Source organism: Adiantum capillus-veneris, chromosome 2 (assembly GCF_014529385.1).
Source record: "Adiantum capillus-veneris isolate H3 chromosome 2, ASM1452938v2, whole genome shotgun sequence".
Lineage (NCBI taxonomy): Eukaryota > Viridiplantae > Streptophyta > Polypodiopsida > Polypodiales > Pteridaceae > Adiantum > Adiantum capillus-veneris.
The window spans coordinates 24,084,790-24,108,211 of record NC_140932.1 but is presented as its reverse complement, the minus strand read 5'-3'; positions in this window follow the sequence as shown (position 1 = coordinate 24,108,211).

The window sequence follows — 23,422 nt, the reverse complement described above, 5'->3', positions numbered from 1 at the left end:
CGGACTACTACAAGAGGTAGGAGCATGTGGTGAAGGTGTCACCTCGTCAACACTTGAGGTACGCAACCCTAGTGGTCAAGATCCTTGCCCTACACCTGACATGGATAATAACAATAGGCTAGAAGTATTTCCTTTCCGTTTCTTGCAACACATGCATGTAAACGTGTATATTGATAGGAAGATATTCTACCAGCAAAAGATTGTTTTCTTATTCGGATCCAAGATGCTTGATGAAATCCTGAGATCTCCACGCCCCATCATCTTGCCCCTCCTGGATTACTACCACTCTTTTGATGTAAGCATTTTTATTATGTTCTAGCTTTGTGATCCATTCTTTATCTTGTTTTAATCTACCCACCCAACCCTGTAAAAATCCACTATGAGCCGCTACTACCATTAATCTAAAAGAGGAAAAAAAAAGGTTTTGTAATTTCCGGAGTCACTACCATGGCAAGTGTTCCTTTCCCCACGTTCAGTGGAAAGAAGGGAGAAGATCTCACCATAGACTTTTTGGATGATTTCGACATTGCTTGTGTCGCCTCCAACAAAGATGGCGACGCTTCACGACTTCAAATTTTTCCTCTAATGATGAAAGTAGAGGCCAAGTCCTGGTATAATGCATTGCCCCATGCTACCAAGAATGCATGGGATGTGTTAAGGGCTGCTTTTTTAAAGAGGTTTGGTGGAGGCACAACCTCGAAGAAGCTATGGCAGCTAATACTGACGGAATTGAAGCAAGGAGGTCTGCTAGAGTATGCCACAAACGAGTCCAAATTTGTGGACTTATGGGAGAGATGGGTTGCCTCATTGGTGGAAGGCAAAGGAGCACCTAATTTCCTAAAGAAGGAACATTTCATTGCTGGTCTATGGTCACCGCTTAGAGAGAAGGTGAAGGGAAGGTTTCCTGCAACATATGAGTTGGTAGTAGAAGTAGCCCGCCTTAAAGACAAGAAGCTGCGCATGCAAGCAAGAGTAAACGAGTCAAAGGAAACAAGATCGGCCCGACCAACCCCAGTGACTGCAACAACCAATCATAGAGCCCAACCGCAAGAGGCATCAAAAGAGCAGCAAGACCTGCTAAGTCGCATCACCACCCAACTAGAGAGTTTATCCGTGCATCTGGTGCAGCAAGGGCATGCACCTGTCACGAATCCAGAGAAAGGGAGAGGATAACGAAGGCAAAACCAAGAGTACCACTGCTACAATTGTGGGGCAGACGACCATGGTATGTACTACTGCCCACATCCAAGGAGGCAGAATTTCAATAGAGGGGGGAGACAAAATTAGATCTCTCCACCAAGAGCAAGACCACCTCCACCCAGGCAACCAATCTCACCTGTTCAAATTCCACCACCAGCCGTGCAACCATAGCTAGCCCCACCAATTCAATGCCAGTCACCAATGCAACCACCACCACAATCACCACTTACGCTCATCCTACACCCACCACCAATTGGTACCAGCACACCAAGTATCATTAGTCTTGCAGAAGAGGTCAAGATGAAGATAACAAAATAAGGATCAAATGAGAAGTTTATTCAAAGGACTGAAGCAGTGGAACAAGAGGTTAAAAAATCAAGAGATGCTACCCCACTGGGGAAGGTAAGTCAAGAAAATTGTGTTACAAAGGTGAGTACATCTTTAAACCTGGATGAAATAGGCACCAAAGCGATCAATCGACAGCATTGGGTAGTAAGGGTAAGAAAGTGTAAAGTTTTGATTAGGCCTTGTCAGAGTAAGAGGAATGCAAAGAACATGAAAGATACAAGAGAAGAGGAAGACCGACCTACTAGCAAGGCTTTGCAGAAGATGGACAACATATCAAGCAAAGGGGAGGGCTTTGAAAAAGAAGCATGTGTACTAGCATGGACCAAGGACAGTGTAGCAAGCTAAAGGAATCTTGCATCAAGGAAGTTTCACTAGAGGACCATAACGAAGAGGTAAGTATGACTGAAGGTTGGAGTAGTGTTGTAGAATTAGAGATGGGTAATGCCTCTAGTCTACTCATAGATGTTATAAACTTGGAGATGGGTAATGCCTCCAGTTTATGTGAGGGTGTTTAGAGTAATTTTGATGAGTGATCAATATGTTGCCAACCTTTTAAGGATGTTCCAGACTCCTCCACAACACAGCATTGGGTTTGCATGGGATGCATCAGACCTATGGCTATGGCTAGCGGCTATAACATATAGAGATAAGATCAGCATGGAGATAAGAGTTAAGGAGCCATGGATAGACAAAAGGCTGATAGAATGCAAGAATGAAGACCTCATTTCCAATTTGGTGCAATTTTTTACAAACAGTGCATCCTCTCTTTGGAGAAAGGTAAGTGGATCATGCTTGTATTTAAGCTGCAAGGTAGGTGGCTTATTATTAGCATCAGAAAAGGAAGCTGACATGTTTGAGCACATCCAAAAGAAGCATGATATGCTTGCAGTTTTTTCCAGTCATGGCAGTAAGCAAGATTTTGAAGACAACTTGAGCTCACCACACCAACAAGGCGGCCATATATGGTGAATTCTTGGTAAACTCTTGGGAATCATAATTTTCAGTTCTGTCTTTGCAAGAGACAAGATGCTCATTTCCCCTCTACTGGTGGTTACAAATTTGGTCCTATTTGGCATTCAAATTTTATTGTTCGGATTCTGCAGACAATGATCCTATTTTTCACTTGTGATCCAGGATGGCACTAGCACAAAGTTCTGGAACCCATGGGCTTCCCGTTTAATCAACCGACACTATTCCAAGGAACAGGCTATCACCCGGACCTGTTGCAGATTCATGAATATCCCAAAAATCTCACCAATGGCCAAATGGAATGGCTAGTTCTGAAGGCAACTCGATATCGGCTCCTACGAATAGATGAAGAAGAATCAGAGTCAAGGCTAGAAGCATGAATGCCTCTAGCCAAAAGGGGAGGGCTAATGATGGCCGATTTTAAGAATCAAAGAAAAAAAAAGAAAAAAACTTATTTTTCCCTTGCCGAAGCCTTAGCGACACCATCAGAAGGCTTAAGCAATGCCCTAGCCAACCCCATGCCCTCTCTCGTCCATGCCCCAGCCTAGCAGGCCGCCCTCGGTTTCACTCTCCCCTCTCTCTCTCTCCCTGTAGTTTATTCCCCAAGCAGGCATCGAATAAAATATCCCCCCTCTCTCTCTCTCATTTTTCCTACACACCTCCCTCTTCCCCTCTCTCCCTTCTCGGTACCCACTTTCTCTCCCTCATCCACTCCTCTCTCGCTGACAACTTGCTCTCTCTAGCTCTTGTCACGGTCGCATGCCCACAGGTGGTCCGGTGAATCCTCTCTCTCTATCTGCTTCGTTGCCTACCAATGGCCGAACACACACACTCTCTCTCTCTAATATCCTCTCTCTCACCCACACACCCCCTTACTAGCCACCCTCGGCCACGAGCGGCCTCGAGCACCCAGCCCCCCTTCTCTCGCTTTCTCTTTTGTGCTCCCGCTGTGTCGAGCTCATAGCCGCATGTGAACTCTCTCTCTCCCTTATTCTTATCCACACGCTTACTGCCCCCCTCTCACACTCCCTCCCTCGCTCTCTATGCAAGCCAATAGCCCAAAAAAATTCTCTCTCTCTCCTACACCCACACACACCCTCCCTCAGCTTCACTTTCTCCCTCCCTTGGCCCGCTAATATTCTCCCTCTCTCCCCACCCCATTGACTCTCTCCCCTCCTCTCGTCCTTGAGCCACCATGCAAAACAAGGAATAATATTCCCTCTCTCTTTCACAACATACCCCCCCTACCCCACTTCATTGCCGAAGCTCCCCTCCCCTTCCCTCGCTCGCTGTCGACTGAAGGTGGCCCGTCATCTCTCTCTCGCTCTCAGCCCCTCATGGCCACAGCGCGAAGGGGTGCAAGGATAGGATGCACACTCCATCTCCCTTATCCACACACACACACACCCTCATCCTCTCCCTCCCTCACCACCTCACCCCCCTCTCTCTCTCTCTCACGCTCTGCACACAGAGCCCGCAGGCCTCTCTCTCTCTCTCTCTCTCTCTCTCTCTCTCTCTCTCTCTCTCTCTCTCTCTCTCTCTCTCTCTCTCTCTCTCTCTCTCTCTCTCTCTCTCTCTCTCTCTATACACACACACACGTTGCAACAACACACACACACACACACACCATCCCCCCCACTCACCCTCGCGTAGCCTACAGCAGCAGGCCGCCAACCAACAAAACAACAAAAAAAAGTATATATATTATACATAATATTACCCCCCCGTTCCCACGCACGCTCATGCACCCACATACATATACAAACACATATACACACACGTACCCACGAGCACATGCATATACAAATACACACTTATATATACCTACACTTATACATACTCACTCATGCACCCATACATACACACACACGCCTATACGCACCACACATAAAACAAAAAAACCAGAGAATTCCACGACCACGACGACAATGGAAAAGAAGGAGGAACCCAAAGCACGCGCCACCGACAACAAAAAGAAGAAATGCGTCGAAGGCATGTCCCGGCCGACCCCAAAAAGACGTACGTGCTTCACCGATGCACTGGCAACACACCATTCACCGGCATCACGCAACCACAACGCCATTTGCAGTAATTTGTAGGATATCATCATCATGTTTTCAGTTTTCACCCAAGCCTTGTAAATTCCCAATTTGTAAAGTGCCTCTCTCTAGGTGATGGTCACAAATGCCCACCTAGAGGTTTTCATTTTAAATAACTCCCAAGACAAAGCAAGGGTCAACCACACCGGGCCCACCGCCTTGCTTTGTCTCCCTGATTAGCTTACCCTAATCCAAGCAGTCAAGACCTATAAAAGGGCATTGAGAGGTCACTATCGGGGGGGGGGGGCAATTCATGAGAGGTTAGCACTTGGTAGAGTTTTAGTGGGAAGAGTTGACACTATTGGAATCATGGGGAGGGGGCTTGCGTGATGGTTTTCTTTGGGAATTGTACCATGTGAAGGGAGCCACGTCCACCTCTCGACTCGAATGGTTGATGCACACACACATATGTTCTTGGTAGCAAGTTTCACAATCATCGAGTCGTCTTTAGAGAACGCACTGACGGGAGCAAAGCGAACCCCGAACCCCTGACGGCCTCTAAAACACCGGGGACCGAATGGAGCGCCTCGAGCCTGTCATGGTAAAGCAAACAAGGGCACCACCTAGCTTCAGTGGCTAGGACGCAAACAACACACCACCATAACAAAGTTTCCATCCAAGAGAGATGGATGCTTGGGAGTAATGATGAAGAGGGAAAGGGAATGAGATCAAGTGAGAGAGAGAGAGAGAGAGAGAGAGAGTGAGGGAGGGGGTATAGCGGCTTCGTAATTAGGCACCACAAAAGGATGGTGAATCCGCACACCCTTCACACATACACAAGCTCACTCCAAACACAAGATTAGGTGGCGATTCCGCACACCTCACATGGGCAAAACATTGCAAGAAAACATACTCACAAAACCTCAAGCTTTATTTAGAGAATAAGGCGATGAAATGAGGAGCATAGGGTAGGGGAATGAGATGGGAGAGAGTGGTAGAGCACATGGCGGATAGGTGGGAGTTGATGGCGAAGACTCGCACGAGGGTTATGGCCATCATCCTTCATTTAGTTTCCCTTCATATTCCATAGCCAAGGGTGTAGAGGTCATGCTCAAGACAAGCATGGTGATTGTGGTGATGGTGATGGTGTGGGTGTGTGTGTGTGCACTAGGCATACACAGTGCATAGTGTGTTCTTTGGTGATGTTGTGTGTGTATTTAGTGTGATGGTGACCCCTCTTTATATAGGGGAGGAGGGGGGAGAAATTCTAGAATTTAGAAATGAAGAAATCATTATCTACATAGGCCATGTGACTGTGGGCCCCACTTGTCTGGCTCTGTGTATATGTGTCAGAACAGCAATCTCATGAGAGAGAGACTAAGAGAGAGAGATGGGTGGATGAAAAAAAGTGAGAGGTGACATGGAGAATAAATTAATTACAAGAGGGGAGAGAGGGGAGTGTGTTCAGAGGTGAATCTGTGTGCAGATGTGTGTGAACACAAGAAAAATCAGGTAACCATCGGGTGGGGATGGGTCTGTGGGCACTTTTTTTAGTGAAACTGAGTGTGTGTGAGTGTGGGGGAGGTTATTTAGCTACAAGACAAGAGACATGGCGCACTTTAGAGAGAGAGGGGGGTATTTGGGTCATGAGATATGATAGGAGAGAGACAGGGGGGGTGGGGTATACTATTTTGGAAGATAGGGTAAGTTGCATGTGAGTTAGGGTGCATTATTGGTGAGTTAGAATGCATTATTGGTGAGAGGTAGGGTAGCTTGAGGGGAGAGAGAAAGGATAAAGGACAAGGGGAAGAGAGAGGGGGTTGACCTTTTGAGTGGAGGAGAGGAAAAGGGACACACGGCGGGGCAACAGTGAAGAAAAAGGAGGCAAGGTGGGGATGGGCTACCCCGCAGGCATGAGGTGGCCTATTTTACCTTTCTTATATATTTACATAATCATACTTTATTTTTTTCTTACTTTTTCCAATGCCTTTTATCACTCCCTCCCTAAGAGGGGGTTTTCATGGGGTGGGGACGAGAGAAGAGGGGTATGGGAGCTTGGCTTGTGAAAAGCCCCCATCATTAGCCCTCCCCTCTTGGCTAGAGGCATTCATGTCTCTACCTCATTTGTTTGATCATTATCGTCGGAGGTGGCGGCTGATGGTGTTTCCTCATCTGGAATGTCAATAGGTGGAGCCTGGTCAAATCGAAGAAAATAAGGTTTAAGTCGCCAACCATTTACCCTGGTTTTATGAAGTTTTCCATCAGCCTCCATAAGCTGGTAGCTTCCATTGGCATACTTTTTCCTGACGATGAAAGGACCTTCCCATCGAAGTAGGAGTTTCTTATCCTTGCGCGTGTCAAAGCGATTGTCGTAGCGGAGCACCAACATTCCTTTCTTCAATTCTTTTTTCCGGAGATGCTCGTTAAAGCTAAGCCGTCTATGCTCTGCTTGTGCTGCATAATAATTTATTGCTTCTTCTCTATCCAACTGCAGTCTTTCCAAGTTGATGATGTGATCTCTCAAATGCATGTTGGGTTGTTGAAGCTGGCTTGCCATTACTCTGAGACTTTGTAGTTGCACTTCAATGGGCAAGATTGCTTCCTTACCAAATACTAGATGATACGGTGTGAATCCCAAGGATGTACGAAATGAAGTTCTGTAGGCCCATAAAGCTGGTAGTAGATACTTATCCCAGTCTCAAGGATGATTGTTTACCTGCTTGGTAATAATTTTAGAAACCATTCCATTTACCTTTTCAACTAGGCCATTACATTGAGGGTAATATGGTGAAGAGTGCCTCCTTGTAATGCCCAGTTTCTACATTAATTCTCCTACCAACTCTGCTCTGAAACCTGGCCCTCTATCAGAGATGATCTCTAAAGGTGTGCCAAACCTACAACATATGTGCTCGTAGATAAATTTAGCTACCTCTACCGCTGTGATTCTAGTGGTGGTTGTAGCCTCTGCCCATCTAGTCATGTAGTCGACCCCCATGATAATGTAGAATTTTCCTGAGTTGGCCCTAGGTAATGGCCCAATGGCATCGATACCCCATTTTTCAAATGGGCCATATGAGAGAATAGGTGTCTGTGGTTCAAGCATAAGTGACCTAGTGCCGGCCTTTTGACACAACTTACACGTTTTGCACCAGTGGTGTACATCACGGTTGAGGCTAGTCCATACGAAGCCTGCCTGCAAGATTTTCCTACTTGTTATGTCTAGGGCAAAGTGACCAACACAAACCCCGTCGTGACAACTAGCGATTACTCCCGTGATTTCCTGAGAGAGAGGGACCTTCCTGAGTATTTGGTCCTTACCCTTACAGTACAAACCTTCATTGATGAGTCGATACCTTGTGGCCTTCCGCGTCAGCCATTGCTTCTGTCCCTTTGTTAAATCTGATGGGCATTCTCCTGTTTCCAAAAAATGCATGATGTCAGGCAAGGCATCACTGCCTTGAAATAGAGGGAGCTTTAGCTTTATTGCTCCAACCACCACTTCCTATAGTCTTTCACTTGCTAGGGCATCTGCTTCTTGGTTTTGAGCCCTTGGGATATGGTGTATTTGAACTTCTTCAAACTTACCCAACAAGGTTTTTACACCACTTAAGTGAGTCCTTAAACTAGGATTCTTGCATGTCCATGCTCCATTTACTTGCCTTACCAGAAGCAGAGCATCCCCAAATACATAAAGGTGTTGTACACCTTGTGAGACGCACCATTGTAGACCCTTGGTTAGTGCTGCATACTCAGCTTCATTGTTAGAATGTGAATCTAACAATTGGCCCAACGAAAATACCTTTGTCCCTTTGTCATCAAAGACCACTATGCCTGCAGCTGCTTTGTCAGACGCTCGCTTGTAGGCTCCATCAAAGTAGAGAGAGTATGCTCCTTCTACCATCGGTGGTACTGGAGGTAATCGGACTTCTCCTCCCTTAGATTGCTTCTCCTTCCCTTCAAAGACTTGGTAGGTCATGAGTCCCCCCAAACTTGCCCTTGTCGTGCTTTCTACCTGTACCGTGTAGTCAAACTCTTGCAGACGAACTAGCCATTTAGTAATCCTAGTAGACACATCCATGTGTTGTACAACATAGGGAAATATTTCATCCCTGGTAAGAATCACAAATTGCTTAGATAGCAAATATGACCTAAACTTTGTAGTTGCAAATCTAAGAGCTAGGACTAAGTGTTCCACATGGGTGAAACCTTTCTCTCCTGCTGTCATCATTCGACTAGAGAAGTAGATTGGCCTCATGAAAGATGTCGTCGTATCCTTTTGGAGTAGCACAGCCCCCAATGAGTCATCACCAACACTTGAGGTGACATAGAATTTTTCATCCCACTTAGGTGGTGAGATAGTTGGCAGAGTGGCTAAGACCTCCTTTACCTTGTTGTAGTGATGTTGGCTTTCCTCGTCCCAAGTGAAAGTTGATCTTTGAGTGAGTTGTTGCAGTGGTAGAACAAGTTGTGATAGTAGATGTATGAATCTACTTAAGTACCTCACCTTCTGTAGAAAAGAGACCAGTTGACGTGCGGTCGTTGGTGAAGGTAGGGCTATGAGTGCGGACACCTTACTTGGGTCGGCGTTGATACCTCTTGCTGAAATTTCATGGCCTAGTAGAATGACTTTACTCTCCCCAATGTGACATTTATCCACATTTAATTGCCCACCTAGGCTCTGCAACCTATCCAAACCTTCAGTTACCTTTTCTAAATGTGAAATATGGGAGCTATATATAAAAAAATCATCAATGAACACTCTTATGGATGTTCCAAAGAACGGTTGAAAAACATATGTGACATATCTTTGGAATGTGGCAGGTGCATTTATGAGACCAAATGGCATAACCCTGTATGCAAAACAACCCCATGGCGTGATAAAAGTGGTTTTTAGCTGATCTTCCAAGGCTATGCATATTTGAAAGTATCCAGAATAACCATCGCAGACGGTATAGCATTCAAAACCCGCTACTTCATTCAGAATTTCATCCAAGAAAGGGAGAGGAAAGTGGTCTCTCTTTGTAGCTGCATTTAGTGGTTTGTAGTCAACACAGACCCTCCACTTACCATTATTTTTAGGCGTCACCACTACGGGAGACACCCATTCTGAGTTTTCTATAGGATAGATGAATCCCGCCTCCAGCAGTTTCCTCACCTCGGCCAAGAGTGCCTTTTCTTGTATGACCCCCAGTCGTCGTAGCTTTTGCACAACTGGTTTTACCCCTTCCTTCAGCTTAATATGATGTTCCACCACTGTAATGCCTTTGATTCTTTCATAGTTGTCAATGAACAGGTTAGGAAATCCCATCAACATTTGCAAAAAACTATCTTTCTCCTCAAGTGTTAATTCTGTAGACAACATACCCTTCAACCTACTTCCTCCTAGGCGATGTGATTTGCTCTCCTCTTCATTGGGTTGCCCTTTTGGTGATGGATCACCAGTTGTGCTTACCCTTTGTGGATCCTTCATAATGATACCATCACATCAATGGAACTGTCACTTTCGTTGGTGGATGTGGTCTCCTCCTCAGAACTGGAAGATTTGCTAGTGGTTTCATCTGCCGATGTTTCCAGATTCATTTGCTTCTGCTTGCCAATCCTCATGTCGTAGTAGATTGTCTCCCCTTTCTTACCGGTCATGCGTAGAAGGCCAGTACCCCAGTCCTGTTTTGCCTTCATGGCCATCAACCATGGCCTTCCCAAAATTAGTGGATAGCCCTCCCCCTTAGTAGGCATTACAAAAACATCTACCTCTACCTCAGTGTTGAAATCTTTGATTTTCACGGCACTTACCACACCCACACACTTTACTTTTGCATTGTTTGCCATCTTTGCCTTGCATGGAGAAGGCCTGTCAACCTCGAGCCCTAATCGAAGCATCATAGCTTCGCTCATTACACAGATTTGTGCACCTCCATCAATGTAGGTGTTTCCAACCCTCTTTCCTTTTATGTTTACGTCGACAATTGGAAGGATGTCATCCATGTTGCATCCCGAAATTGCTCCGGCTACCTTTGTTTTGGAGCGTCTTGTACTTACCATTTTAGACCATTGTCGCCTTACTTTAGGTACAAGATGTAGCAACTGTGGCCATGTAATCTTCGGTCCTTGCTCTGCCACATCCAATGTTAGATCATAGGGCTTAGAACTTTCCCCTAGCTGGAAGTCGGTGATGCCCAATTTCCGTCGTGGCCTGGATGGCCTCTTGCTAGTTTCTCCTCTCATGCTTCTCTCATCATCTGATTGTGTAGCTTTCTCCCTCCTAGCTCTTTTCACAGTCATGGCTTCAAGTGGTTCTAAAAAGGTTACCTTCTCCTTACCCTTGTCCCTCTCCTTTGCTCTGGGTGGATCCACTACTACGGCTTTTCCTTTCTCTTCTAGCCTTATGATGTTTACAGGGCGATCAGGAGGTGGGGCTGGTGGAAGAGGTGGAATGGATGCTTGTAGTGGTGTCTGGGGTGGACGTAGAATTTGTGTTGGTGGGGGTGGTGCTCGGGGTGGGGGTGTTCTTTCTCTAGGGGGTGACAATTGGTTCCTCCTACCTCCTCTATTATAGTTTTGTCGTGGTTTGGGACAGTAGTACATACCGTGACCATCTTCTCTGCAGTTGTAGCAATGATACTCCCTGTTTTGTCATCGTGCTCTTCCAGGGTCTTGATCTCTTTCTTGACTCCTCCCTTGCTATATTAAGTGGACAGACAAATTCTGAAGTTGGTCAGTAATATGGGCCAACATATCTTGTTGGTCATCTCTTACCCCAAGAGCCGGTGGTGGTGGTATGGTGGTTGTCGTAGTTGCTGGTCGACGCGATGTTCCTACTTCTGTTGACTCGGTTTCTTTGGCTTTCATTCGCAGCTTCTTGTCCTTAAGGCGAGCAATCTCAACGGCTAACTTGTACGTAGCCGGGAATCTACCTTTCATCTTCTCCTTGAGAAGCGGCCATAAGCCATGCGTGAACCGATCTTTTTTTAGGAAATCGGGTGCGGCTTCCCCCCTTGCCAGTGACTCAACCCACCGTTCCCACAAATCCACAAATTTGGACTCATAGGTGGCATATTCTAAAAGACCCTCCTGCTTCAAGTCTCTCAACTTGTCCCACAACTTTTCTAAAGTGGTACCTCCCCCAAAGCGCCTCTTAAAAGCGGTTTTTAAGGGTTCCCTGTCATCCTTGGTTGCTTGTGGAGGTGCATTGTACCATGATCTAGCTTCTAGCTTCATGAGATACTTAAAGATTCTAACCCGCGATTCATCCGTATCTTTGTTGCTCACTACACATGCTACTTCAAAGTCATCTAGGAAGTCTGTTACCAAATCCTCCCCCTTCTTTCCTTTAAATGTTGGAAATGCTACACTTTCCATGATTACTGAGAGAGAGCTAGAAAGACACACTTCTTAACTTGCAAAAGTTTTTTTCTTCTTTACAAGGAGGCGTGTATACCCTCTTATACTAGGACATAGATTAAAACTTCAAACGGTACATTGCCTTGTACCAAAGGTAAGACAAATGGCTGATCTGATGCCAGAACCTCAAAAAACCGCTCCCCACCCAGCATGGTGTCAATGACGTGCTGGTAGTGAGCCTTCAAGTCCAGTATTACCTTGATTGAGCGTACACGTGTTGGTATGTGTGATCTGTCTTGAGGTAGGTTGCACTGATTCATGTGAAGCTTAGAGGTGCTTAGTCACTGTCCAAGCTTGTGGGAGAGGGTGGAGTTCTTTCCTGAACCAAACTCAGTAGATCCCTAGTTTCTCTAGTGAGAGTGTGAGCCAATGATTCCGTTATCTGTGCTGCAGCATCAGGTGCGACTTGAAAACTGACTGTGATAATTACCTCGGTGACTTGAGTTACCCGATTCTCAAAGTAGAATAGTGTTGATTCTCTATTGTGCAGAGCTCCTTCCATTTTGTTGTTGTTGGTTGGTTGTAGGTTGCGGACATGGTTTCGACCTTCTCCTTCTTCTTCTTGGCACTTGGCCTATGTATATCCACTGGGTTTGGCGTGTTGGTTGACTCTCCCACTGCAAATCGATTAGCGTTACACCTGGCACTCGAGCTTCGATGGAGATGCGGAGTTCGTCTAGTTGTGCTTGGAGCTCTTCTTCTTCTGTCGTCCAATTAGCAAATCCAGCTAGCCATTCATCCATTCACAATAGTTTAGGGGTTTCAGTCTTGTAAACTAAAGGTCTTGAGTTCGATCCTCAATGGGGGCACCAAATGACGGGAGCCAAGCGAACCCCGAACCCCCGACGGCCTCTAAAACACCGGGGACCGAATGGAGCGCCTCGAGCCTGTCATGGTAAAGCAAACAGGGGCACCACCTAGCTTCAGCGGCTAGGACGCAAACAACACACCACCATTTAAAAATTATTCATCCAAGAGAGATGGATGCTTGGGAGTAATGATGAAGAGGGAAAGGGAATGAGATCAAGTGAGAGAGAGAGAGAGAGTGAGGGAGGGGGTATAGCGGCTTAGTACTTAGGCACCACAAAAGGATGGTGAATCCGCACACCCTTCACACATACACAAGCTCACTCCAAACACAAGATTAGGTGGCGATTCCGCACACCTCACATGGGCAAAACATTGCAAGAAAACATACTCACAAAACCTCAAGCTTTATTTAGAGAATAAGGCGATGAAATGGGGAGCATAGGGTAGGGGAATGAGAAGGGAGAGAGTGGTAGAGCACATGGCGGATAGGTGGGAGTTGATGGCGAAGACTCGCATGAGGGTTATGGCCATCATCCTGCATTTAGTTGCCCTTCATCTTCCATAGCCAAGGGTGTAGAGGTCATGCTCAAGACAAGAATGGTGATTGCGGTGATGGTGATGGTGTGGGTGTGTGTGTGTGTGCACTAGGCATACACAGTGCATAGTGTGTTCTTTGGTGATGTTGTGTGTGTATTTAGTGTGATGGTGACCCCTCTTTATATAGGGGAGGAGGGGGGAGAAACTCTAGAATTTAGAGATGAAGAAATCATTATCTACATAGGCCATGTGACTGTGGGCCCCACTTGTCTGGTTGTGTGTATATGTGCCAGAATAGCAGTCTCATGAGAGAGAGACTAAGAGAGAGAGATGGGTGGATGAAAAAAAGTGAGAGGTGACATGGAGAATAAAGTAATTACAAGAGGTGAGAGAGGGGAGTGTGTTCAGAGGTGAATCTATGTGCAGATGTGTGTGAACACAAGAAAAATCAGGTAACCACCGGGTGGGGATGGGTCTGTGGGCACTTTTTTTAGTGAAACTGAGTGTGTGTGAGTGTGGGGGAGGTTATTTAGCTACAAGACAAGAGACATGGCGCCCTTTAGAGAGAGAGGGGGGTATTTGGGTCATGGGATATGATAGGAGAGAGAAAGGGGGGGTGGGGTATACTATTTTGGAAGATAGGGTAAATTGCATGTGAGTTAGGGTGCATTATTGGTGAGTTAGAATGCATTATTGGTGAGAGGTGGGGTAGCTTGAGGGGAGAGAGAAAGGAGAAAGGACAAGGGGAAGAGAGAGGGGGTTGACCTTTTGAGTGGAGGAGAGGAAAAGGGACACACGGCGGGGCAACAGTGAAGAAAAAGGAGGCGAGGTGGGGATGGGCTACCCCGCAGGCATGAGGTGGCCTATTTTACCTTTCTTATATATTTACATAATCATACTTTATTTTTTTCTTACTTTTTCCAATGCCTTTTATCACTCACTCCCTAAGAGGGGGTTTTCATGGGTGGGGACGAGAGAAGAGGGGTATGGGAGCTTGGCTTGTGAAAAGCCCCCATCAGCACCAAGTAGTTTCATATCTTTTCTCCCTACCTCTCTATCACCACGGTGTGCCGCCTCACTGGAAGGAAGATCATTGTAAATACTGCAGAAATAATTCTCCCTCAAACCCCCGAGGGTTTTCTTCATTTTTCAATCTCTCTCTCTCTCTCTCTCTCTCTCTCTCTCTCTCTCTCTCTCTCTCTCTCTCTCTCTCTCTCTCTCTCTCTCTCTGTGTGTGTGTGTGTGTGTGTGTGTGTGTGTAAGTTTGCGGTGTTCACATCACCGTGGCCTGCGTCCTAGCTGCTCAAAGCTAGGTGGTGCTCCCTATTCGCTTTACCGTGACAGGCTCGAGGTGTGCCATTCGGCCCCCGGGGTTTTAGAGGCCGTCGGGGTTCGGGGTTCGCTTTGCACCCGTCAACGCCTCCCCAACAGCGGTGCCAAAAATGTCAAATTGTTGGGGACTTGTTGTGCACTACGTGTGAGCCACTAAGGCTGCAAACACGCAACCCGTGGAGCAAGGAATCTCGAGAATGCAAACGGTGTGTCACTCACCTCTATCTTTCTGTCATCGCAGGAATCTGGCCGCTGCCATGAAGAGGGAGCCCGCGGACGTTGCAACCCAACCACCTCACCGCCATAGATGCTATTGCAAGGCTCAATCGCACTCTCTCTCTCTCTCTCTCTCTCTCTCTCTCTCTCTCTCTCTCTCTCTCTCTCTCTCTCTCTCTCTCTCTCTCTCTCTCTCTCTCTCTCTCTCTCTCTCACACACACACACACACACACACACACATGCATACACGCACACTCCTGAGCATAAATGGAGAAGGAGATAGAGATAAGGCAAGATCATTCTATTTAGCATGCCCTCACAAAATGAGGGGTTGAGGTCACAATGACCCTTTTACATGGTTTGACCCATTCAGACATAGGCATCCATATTGGCCGGTCAAAGTAAAACTTATTGTCAATTGAGATATTTGGTTCACCGCTCATCAACAATCACCCAATCACGTATAGGACCGACAAGCCCTGTCATAAAAACTAATATTTAATACTCCCAAATGATTTTCTCATGTTAAATTGATCATTTAATATGGGGAAGTACCAGGGGAGTAAAAGCTATCAAGGATCCAAAGGAGGGAAAATAGGGATCCAAAGGGGGCCAATCTACAAAAGAGCAATGTGCTTTAATGGGCCTTAAAAGACCTAAGTTTCAGCTCCATTAAGACTTCCATAGGCTAAGGTTCCAAAAATTAACTCATCTGTCCAAAGGCCAAAGTAGGGGAAATATTGGATGGTCATGGGAAGACTCAAAATTCTTCCCACGTCCCTAGGGAGGAGGGGGTGAGCACTTATTGTAGGGGATGAGAGAGAAACACACACACACACACACACACACTCCAAGGCTCCCCCTTTACAGAAAGGGAATACTGGACACATGTCAGGCTCATAGGCCAGTTGCTCCTCCCAATCTCTCCTCAAATCCTATTGGATGGCCATAGAGGTGGACCAATGAGAATTAGGCGAGAGTAAAATTATTCTAATCGATTTAAAAATGCTTGATAAAAGAACCAATACAATTTAAGCTTCCTAGAAGACTATTGGTAGTCTATGAAGGGATCCAATGAGCATTCAGTAGCCCAATGGCTTGCCTGATTCTTATTGGCCAGAAGACTAAGAGGTCCAATGAGAGTTTAGTTGACTTATTTAATTACCTAAAGCTCTCACAAAAGGGGAAAGGGGGACACTTCTCAAAAGGCTATCAACTATGCTTCTGATTTGTGATTGGCTAAGCTTTACAAGAGCCAATGGGAGGCCAGGATGAGCATTTAGCAAGAGGGGTCGACCAAGATGAGAGAAAGGGCTGCATTTTACTCTAACACAATGCTACACACACACACACACACACACACACAACATGTGTGCAAGAAGAACTCCATCTCCTTCTCCAAGCATTGAGAATTAGAGGCCTACACCAATAACTTTTGGTTGTGGAATGCAAATCCAACCAAGAGCCAAGCTTCAATGGCATGCTCATCTCCTCTACCATGCTAATTATTAAGCTAAGCTATGCTATTAGAGTGATTATGTGAGGAGAACACTTCTTTCTCATAAGATACATCTTCTTCCTCTCAATCTATCCTCATTCCCTGCTAGCTCTCACCATTTTTGAAGGTGTGTGAGGTCTTGGGACTGAGGCTAGGGACACTAGGTGTGTTTTTCAAGCATAATTTGGTGCATCAGGCTTCCATTTTCATTGTACCAACTAGTTTTGTCAAGGAACACAAAGATTTTATTGTACAAAAGTCTTCTTTGATGGGAGAACCTATAATACAAAGCCTTTATGGAGGGGGACCGGCTCCATGTAAATCCGTCCTCAACTATTGTCAATTGTTTTATTTCTCTCTCTTTTCAAGTAATTGTCAATGCCAAATTAGCTAGGTGTAAATTGCTATGTTGCTCATTAGGAACTTATTTTCACTATGTTATCTATTTCCACTACACACAAGTTACTAGTGCATTAAATGTTACATTGATATCAGAGCTATTGGTTTCTCTAGAGCTATTGGTTTCTCTTTTCTTGCTCAAGAAGAGAGGTCCTCAAGCTCACTACAAATGGTTGGTGTTATTAATTGCAAAAGAGTAAGTAGAATAGGGATTTTTCATCCTTGAAGCACTCCTACTTTATGCACTTAACAGGGACACCATCGAGAGCTATGGTCTTAACAATGGAGTCCTACAAGGCTTGCCTATGTCTTAACCATTATTGAGCTATTAGAAGCTTGACAAGAACCGGTGTGGTCTTGGATCTTTTGAACCCTCTCTTCTATTCCTTGCAATTAATAATATTTGATCCACGATTATAGATGCTTGAGTGCTTAACTCTAAAGGTAAAGAGGAGTAGCAACTAGGTCTTGAAGTGCCAAAGTACAAGTAAAATTTACACCTAAAATTTGCTAGTATGGCTGACAAGGGAAACGAGATTGAATTGAATGTTGATAGCTTTGATTTTTCTAATGAAAGAGAAACTAATGATGCCCCTATGCTTGTAAATTATCTTGTTTCTAGGCTTCAACAAGCCCTGGGCAACCCATCCCTCCAAGGTGAAGTGCTACAGTAATTGCGCACCCATGGTATTCTCCAAACTCCCCACCAAGAAGAGAGAGTACCTAGGAAGCCTCCTTATGAGACTTCCAAAAGAGGACTCTCTTCGATAAGGGAAGAAGAGGAGAATCTGTACGAAGAGCTCAAAAATCTACTACTTGATGACGCATCTCCCTCTCAAAGGAGAACCCAAATTTCAATGGTAGAGCCCCCACTGAAAGAACAAGAAATAAGTGAGTCTCCTGCCACCTTGGAGATGGGTCCACAAAGACGGCAGGCAAAACGCTCTCGTGACACCCCCTAAATGGAGAAGGCCATCGCATACTTCTCTACACCATAATTCAAAGAGGGAAGAAAGAAAACAAGAGAAGAAAAAGGCGAGAAAGAGGTCACCCTCTTCTCCATCTTCTGCATCCTCTTCCTCTTCTAAAGAAAGTGATGGTGCAGACCAGGAGGAACAAGGGAAGAAAAAGGTGAGAAAGAGGTCACCCTCTTCTCCATCCTCCTCATACTCTTCCTCTTCTAAAGAAAGTGATGATGCAGCTCTTGAACCACCTAAAAACAAAGAGGCCATAGGAAATCCTATGCCACCTAGAAGAGGTCTTCCAAGCTCAAAAAGTTCAAAGAGGGAAAAAAGAACATCTCTTTCCTTACCTACGATGGCACTTTTGGTGCTACAAACAAAGTCTTGGCCTTTATCCGACAATTCAATGCAGCATTTGGAGATAAGGGATACATGGAGTCCTCTAAGCTACATCATGTAGCCCTGCATTTTCAAAATTCTGTCAAGCAATGGAGGTCTAGCCTACAAGCAAACGGTGAGCTCCACAAACATGAAAAACTTTAAGAGCTTCCATCGTGAAGCAGTTTTTGGCTACCGATGCCAAAGACAAAGTACTCACCAAATGGCGAAGCTTGAAGCTCTCTCCCTAAGAATCATTTCACAAATATGTAGAAAAGTTTTGGGATTTATATCTCAAAGCCACTATCTTCAAAAAGATGGATTTTGGAGAGCAAAAACAACATTTTTTTGTGGTTTTAATTGAGGATATGGCGGAGTATGTTAACTCCCAAAGACCATGCACCATATCTGCGGTCATACACCATACCATGGTGGCTTCAAGAATCAATTTCCAACAAGGGGCTAAGAGAAATCTTAAGCCCACGGAAAACAAGGACCGTAATGAGCCTAAGGGGAAGGATAACGTCCAAAAGTCTTGCAAAGGCAATGCCAACAACAACAAAGCCAAGGAGAAGGGAGTTTATAAAGGCAAAAATAAACTCTCTCCTGAAGATCTAGAGCATTATCGGAAAGATAACCGTTGTTTCAAGTGCAGGGAGCAAGGGCATGCTTATCGTGCTTGCCCCCACAAGGATACACGTAATGAGCCTCCTAGAGCTACCTTGGTCAAAATTCAAGAAGAGAATGCTCATCACAAAGGATCTCCTCTATGCCATGCTTGGGGAAAGGTAAGAGAAAATGATGCTTTTATTCTCTTTGACCCTGGTTCTACTAACAATTTCATATCCACATAGTTGGCCACCAAGCTAGGCATCCAAGCCTATGAGATGGGAGATGTCCGACCTAACGATGGTGCTTTCAAGGGGCAAGAAGCCTCGGTCACTCCCTTAATTAGTAAATTGAGGCTCCATGTCCAAAGCTATGTGGACAAGGAGGATTTCTTCATCTCTCCTCTCAAGCATGATGATGTAATCCTAGGGGCACCATGGTTTGATTGCATGGCTACCAATGTTAAATTCCCTAAAAGGAAAATCTACTTTAGGTTCAAGGTAAGAGATATGTACATAGATGGTAAGGAGTTGGGTAGTACCATACCCCTTGTACATAAGCAAGCTTCAAATAATTCAATAAAGAGCTCTATTTCCATGTACATGATTATTGTTAAATATTCTCAAAATGAACCTAATGCTTTAGCAAAAGAAAATATAAATAATCAAAAGGAATTAGAGTTATCCAACTTCCTCAAGGGGTTCCAAGATGTTTTTATTGACGACATCCCTTGTGAACTACCTCCCAAATGAGGCAATGACGACCATGGAATTGAACTTCTTCTAGGAAGTTCACCGCCTAATAAACCTCCTTATTACCAAGTTTCTCAACAAGAGGATATTATGCGGCAAGTGCATGAGTTAGTTGAGAAAGGCATGGTTAGGCCTAGCTCATCTCCATTTTGCTCACCAGGGTTATCAGTGCAAAAGAAAGATGGCACAAATCGTATGTGTGTTGACTGTACATCACTAAATAGAATCACTATCAAGAATAGGTTTCCCGTTCCATGGGTAGAAGACTTATTTGATAAGCTACAAGGGTTGACCTAGTTCAGTAGGATTGACCTAAAAAGTGGCTACCATCAAATAAGGATAGTTGATCAAGACATTGTAAAGACCGCATTTCACACTACATTTGGTCTTTACGAGTACATTGTCATGCCTTTTGGCTTGACCAATGCACCAATCACATTTAATCGTTTGATGGAGAAGCTATTTAGGCCTCACCAAACGTTTATTGGAGTGTTCTTTGATGATATAATCATCTACTCTAATTCATTAGACGGACACAATCAACACCTCCAAGTAATATTTCAAGTTTTACAAGAGAATAAACTTTATATTAATTGAAAGAAAAGTGATTTTTTCTTACAAGAGATTCAGTATTTAGGTCACATTATCTCTCAACATGGCATCCAAATGGATCCATCAAAGCTAGAGGTAATAAAAGGATGGCCTAATCCAAGGATTTTGCATGAAGTAAGAAGCTTTATAGGTATGTATGCATACTATAGGCGCTTCATAGAAAAGTTCTCACAAATCGTGGGACCATTACATGACCTAACAAAGAAAAATGTTAGGTATATATGGTCCACCCAGGAGAACAATTATTTCAAAAAGCTTAAAGAGAAGCTTGTCTCTCAACCTACGCTTACACTGCAAATCTCTCAAAGCCATTTGAGGTCCAATGTGACGCTTGTGGTGATTGCTTTGGAGCTATTTTGCTCCAAGAAGGGCACACCATAGCCTATGAAAGTCGAAGGTTTGACCCCGTTGAGCAAGATCTAGGCATCTATGAGAAGGAACTCTTAGCAATTCTACATGCTCTAGACTCGTGGAAGAACTATTTATTGGGGACTCCTTTCATTCTGCGAAGGATCACCAAAACCTTAAGTATTTCATGATGCAGACCAAGCTCTCCGACAAACAAATGAGGTGGGAAAATTTCCTTTTGCAATTTCATGTTCATATTGCTTACATTGTTGGCAAGCATAATCAAGTAGCCGATGCACTCTCAAGACGACCAATAGTGAATGCGGTATCCATAGCAACTCACAATGATCTATCTTCTATGATAGATGAGTACGCTATCAACCACAATTTTAGAGATGTGATTTAAGCCCTTGCACTAGGGAAGAAGGAAGAACCATTTACCCTACAAGATGGTTATCTTCTCTATGGCAATAGACTATGCATTACTAGCTCACTACGTGAGAAAGTAATGTATGAATCTCATGCTCCTCCTTATGTGGGTCATAGAGGGATTCAGTCTTACCTAAAATGGATAGAAATATATTTCTATTGGCCTGCCATGAAAGCAAACATACAAGAGTATGTTTCAAAATGTGTGGTATGCCAAAAGACAAAGTTTGATAGAGAGAAGCAACCTGGATTTCTTCAACCGTTGCCAATCCATAATTCACCATGGGAGAGCATACCCATGGATTTTATCTTTGGATTTCCCAAGTCTATCTATGAGAATACAAAAATATGGACAATTGTAGACACGTTTAGCAAACAAGCATGTTTCATACCTGTCAAAAAGACTATCAACGCCCATCAAATGGCAACCCTCTTTATATCACAAATCTTCAAGTACCATGGCTTGCGAATGTCCAAACTGTTGGATAGAGATCCTAGAATGACGAGTAACTTCTGGAAGGGTCTCTTCAAGGATAAACTTCTCTTTGATCTATCATCCCCAAACGGATGGCCAAAGTGAAATAGCTAAGCTAACAATTCTTGATCTACTAAAAGCTTATGTCATAGAAGTAGATCAAAAGTCCCAATGGGAGAAGTACTTACCCTTAGTGGAGTATGCTTACAATAACACTGTACATACTTCCACGGGAAAAGCACCTTTTGAGGTGATAGAGGGAAGATCAAAAAGTCCCCTACTACTCAAGGTACATGGGAAGAAATTCGTTGTAGATGAATATAGCCGACACCTACAAGAATCTTTCCAAAAGATTAAGGATGTTATATCCATATCTTAACAAAGTAAAAAGGTTGTTGCTGATAATCACAGAATAGCCCTAGCCTTTAAACAAAATGATTGGGTCTTGCTTAAGTTTCCCAAGGCTCGATTAAGGCACACAACGGGAAAGAATCCTATGGGACACCAAAAGTACTATGCTAAGTTAGTAAAAAGGTACTATGGCCCCTTTCATATTCTTAGGCCAATCAATGAGATGGCCTATCAGCTCAAGTTGCCTAGCCATTGGCGCATACATAATGCTTTTCATGTGAGCCTACTAAAGCCTTACAAAGAAGAGCCACCTCAAGAAGCAATTGTTGAAGACCCACCGGAGATCAAGGACCAAGAAGAAGTGTTGCAGTATAAGTCCATTCTCCAGCACGAAGACAAGGTATTACAAAGCGATAAGACTATCTGACGATATCTTATCAAGTGTAAAAATTATCCTTTTGAAGATGCTATATGGATGCTAGGCATACAATTAAAGGATAACCTAACCTGTCAATGCTTACAATGATTCCCTAGAGGTGCACAAACAATCTTTCAATGGCTTCCATCTTTGCTCGACATACAAGAAATTGATGAAGAAGGTAGACAACCTAACTATCAACTCATAATAATTATCTTTTTTTACAGCTTAGCCTTGTAATCTATGAATGTATGCATTATCTTAAAGTCATGTTGCCAAGTTCGAATGATAGCAATTTCTTGATATTGGTGTTAGATTGAACATATTTAGCTTGAAATTATTTCCCTTGGATCTTTTCCTTTTGATGCAAACCAAAATTGGGCTCATCACCTTATCTATGATATTTTCATTGATTTAAAGAAGAGGTTTTCAATGCCTATAGCAAAGCATCTATCCTCATTCTTGAGCTCCCATTGTGTGACTTTTTGATACTTTTTCTTAACCAAGTATTCCCATTATAAGCCCATAGATTAAGCCACAGAACAATGTCTCCAAGAATCAAGTCAAGAAGTTTTCGTGTTGCATACTACCAAAAGAAACCGCTCGACTAAAGAGTTGTAAAGAAGACCTTAAAACATCTTTGTTGTTAGGAAAATTAGACAAAAGTGAGAGTCTAGATCAATATTAATTTCATTTACAATAAGTGGTGTTGTATGATTATAAATCATTCGGAAACACATTAAATAATTATGCACTATCACATAAACCCAAAAACTAGAGGCACCCAAAAAGATCACAAAATACTTCAAGGAAAAAGTTTAGTTTCAAAAGCTATGGAAGCTCCTAGTTTATTTCCCTTAAGTACTCTTATAATAAATTACAAGCTCTTATTTATTACACAGTGTTGACAGGTCAACCTTTCAACAACGCTTCTACAAAGATTCCATGAAGATTCCTCAAAGATTCTCTAAAGATTCCAAATAAAGATGCTGATGAAGTGATGAAGACAAAGATGGATGCTATAATGTGAAGATACAAGCTCATGGACATCATCAAATATCCCGTTATTATCATTTTGAGCCATTACGGCCACTTTTGTAATGTTTACGGGAACTTCATATTTTAAGTCGGCAATTGTATTTTGGCCAGAGATGCTTGTTGGATGAGCAAATCCAGCTCACGGTGTTGTAATTAAGCTTTATAGAAGCCTAGGGACAAATAAGGTCATTTTGGTCGGACATTAGGTTTTCTAAGGCTTAGTATATAAGCAAAAACCTAAAGCTTTGTAAAGGGACTTCCAATAATCTGATCTTCGGTGTTGTTGGGAGACTGTGAGAG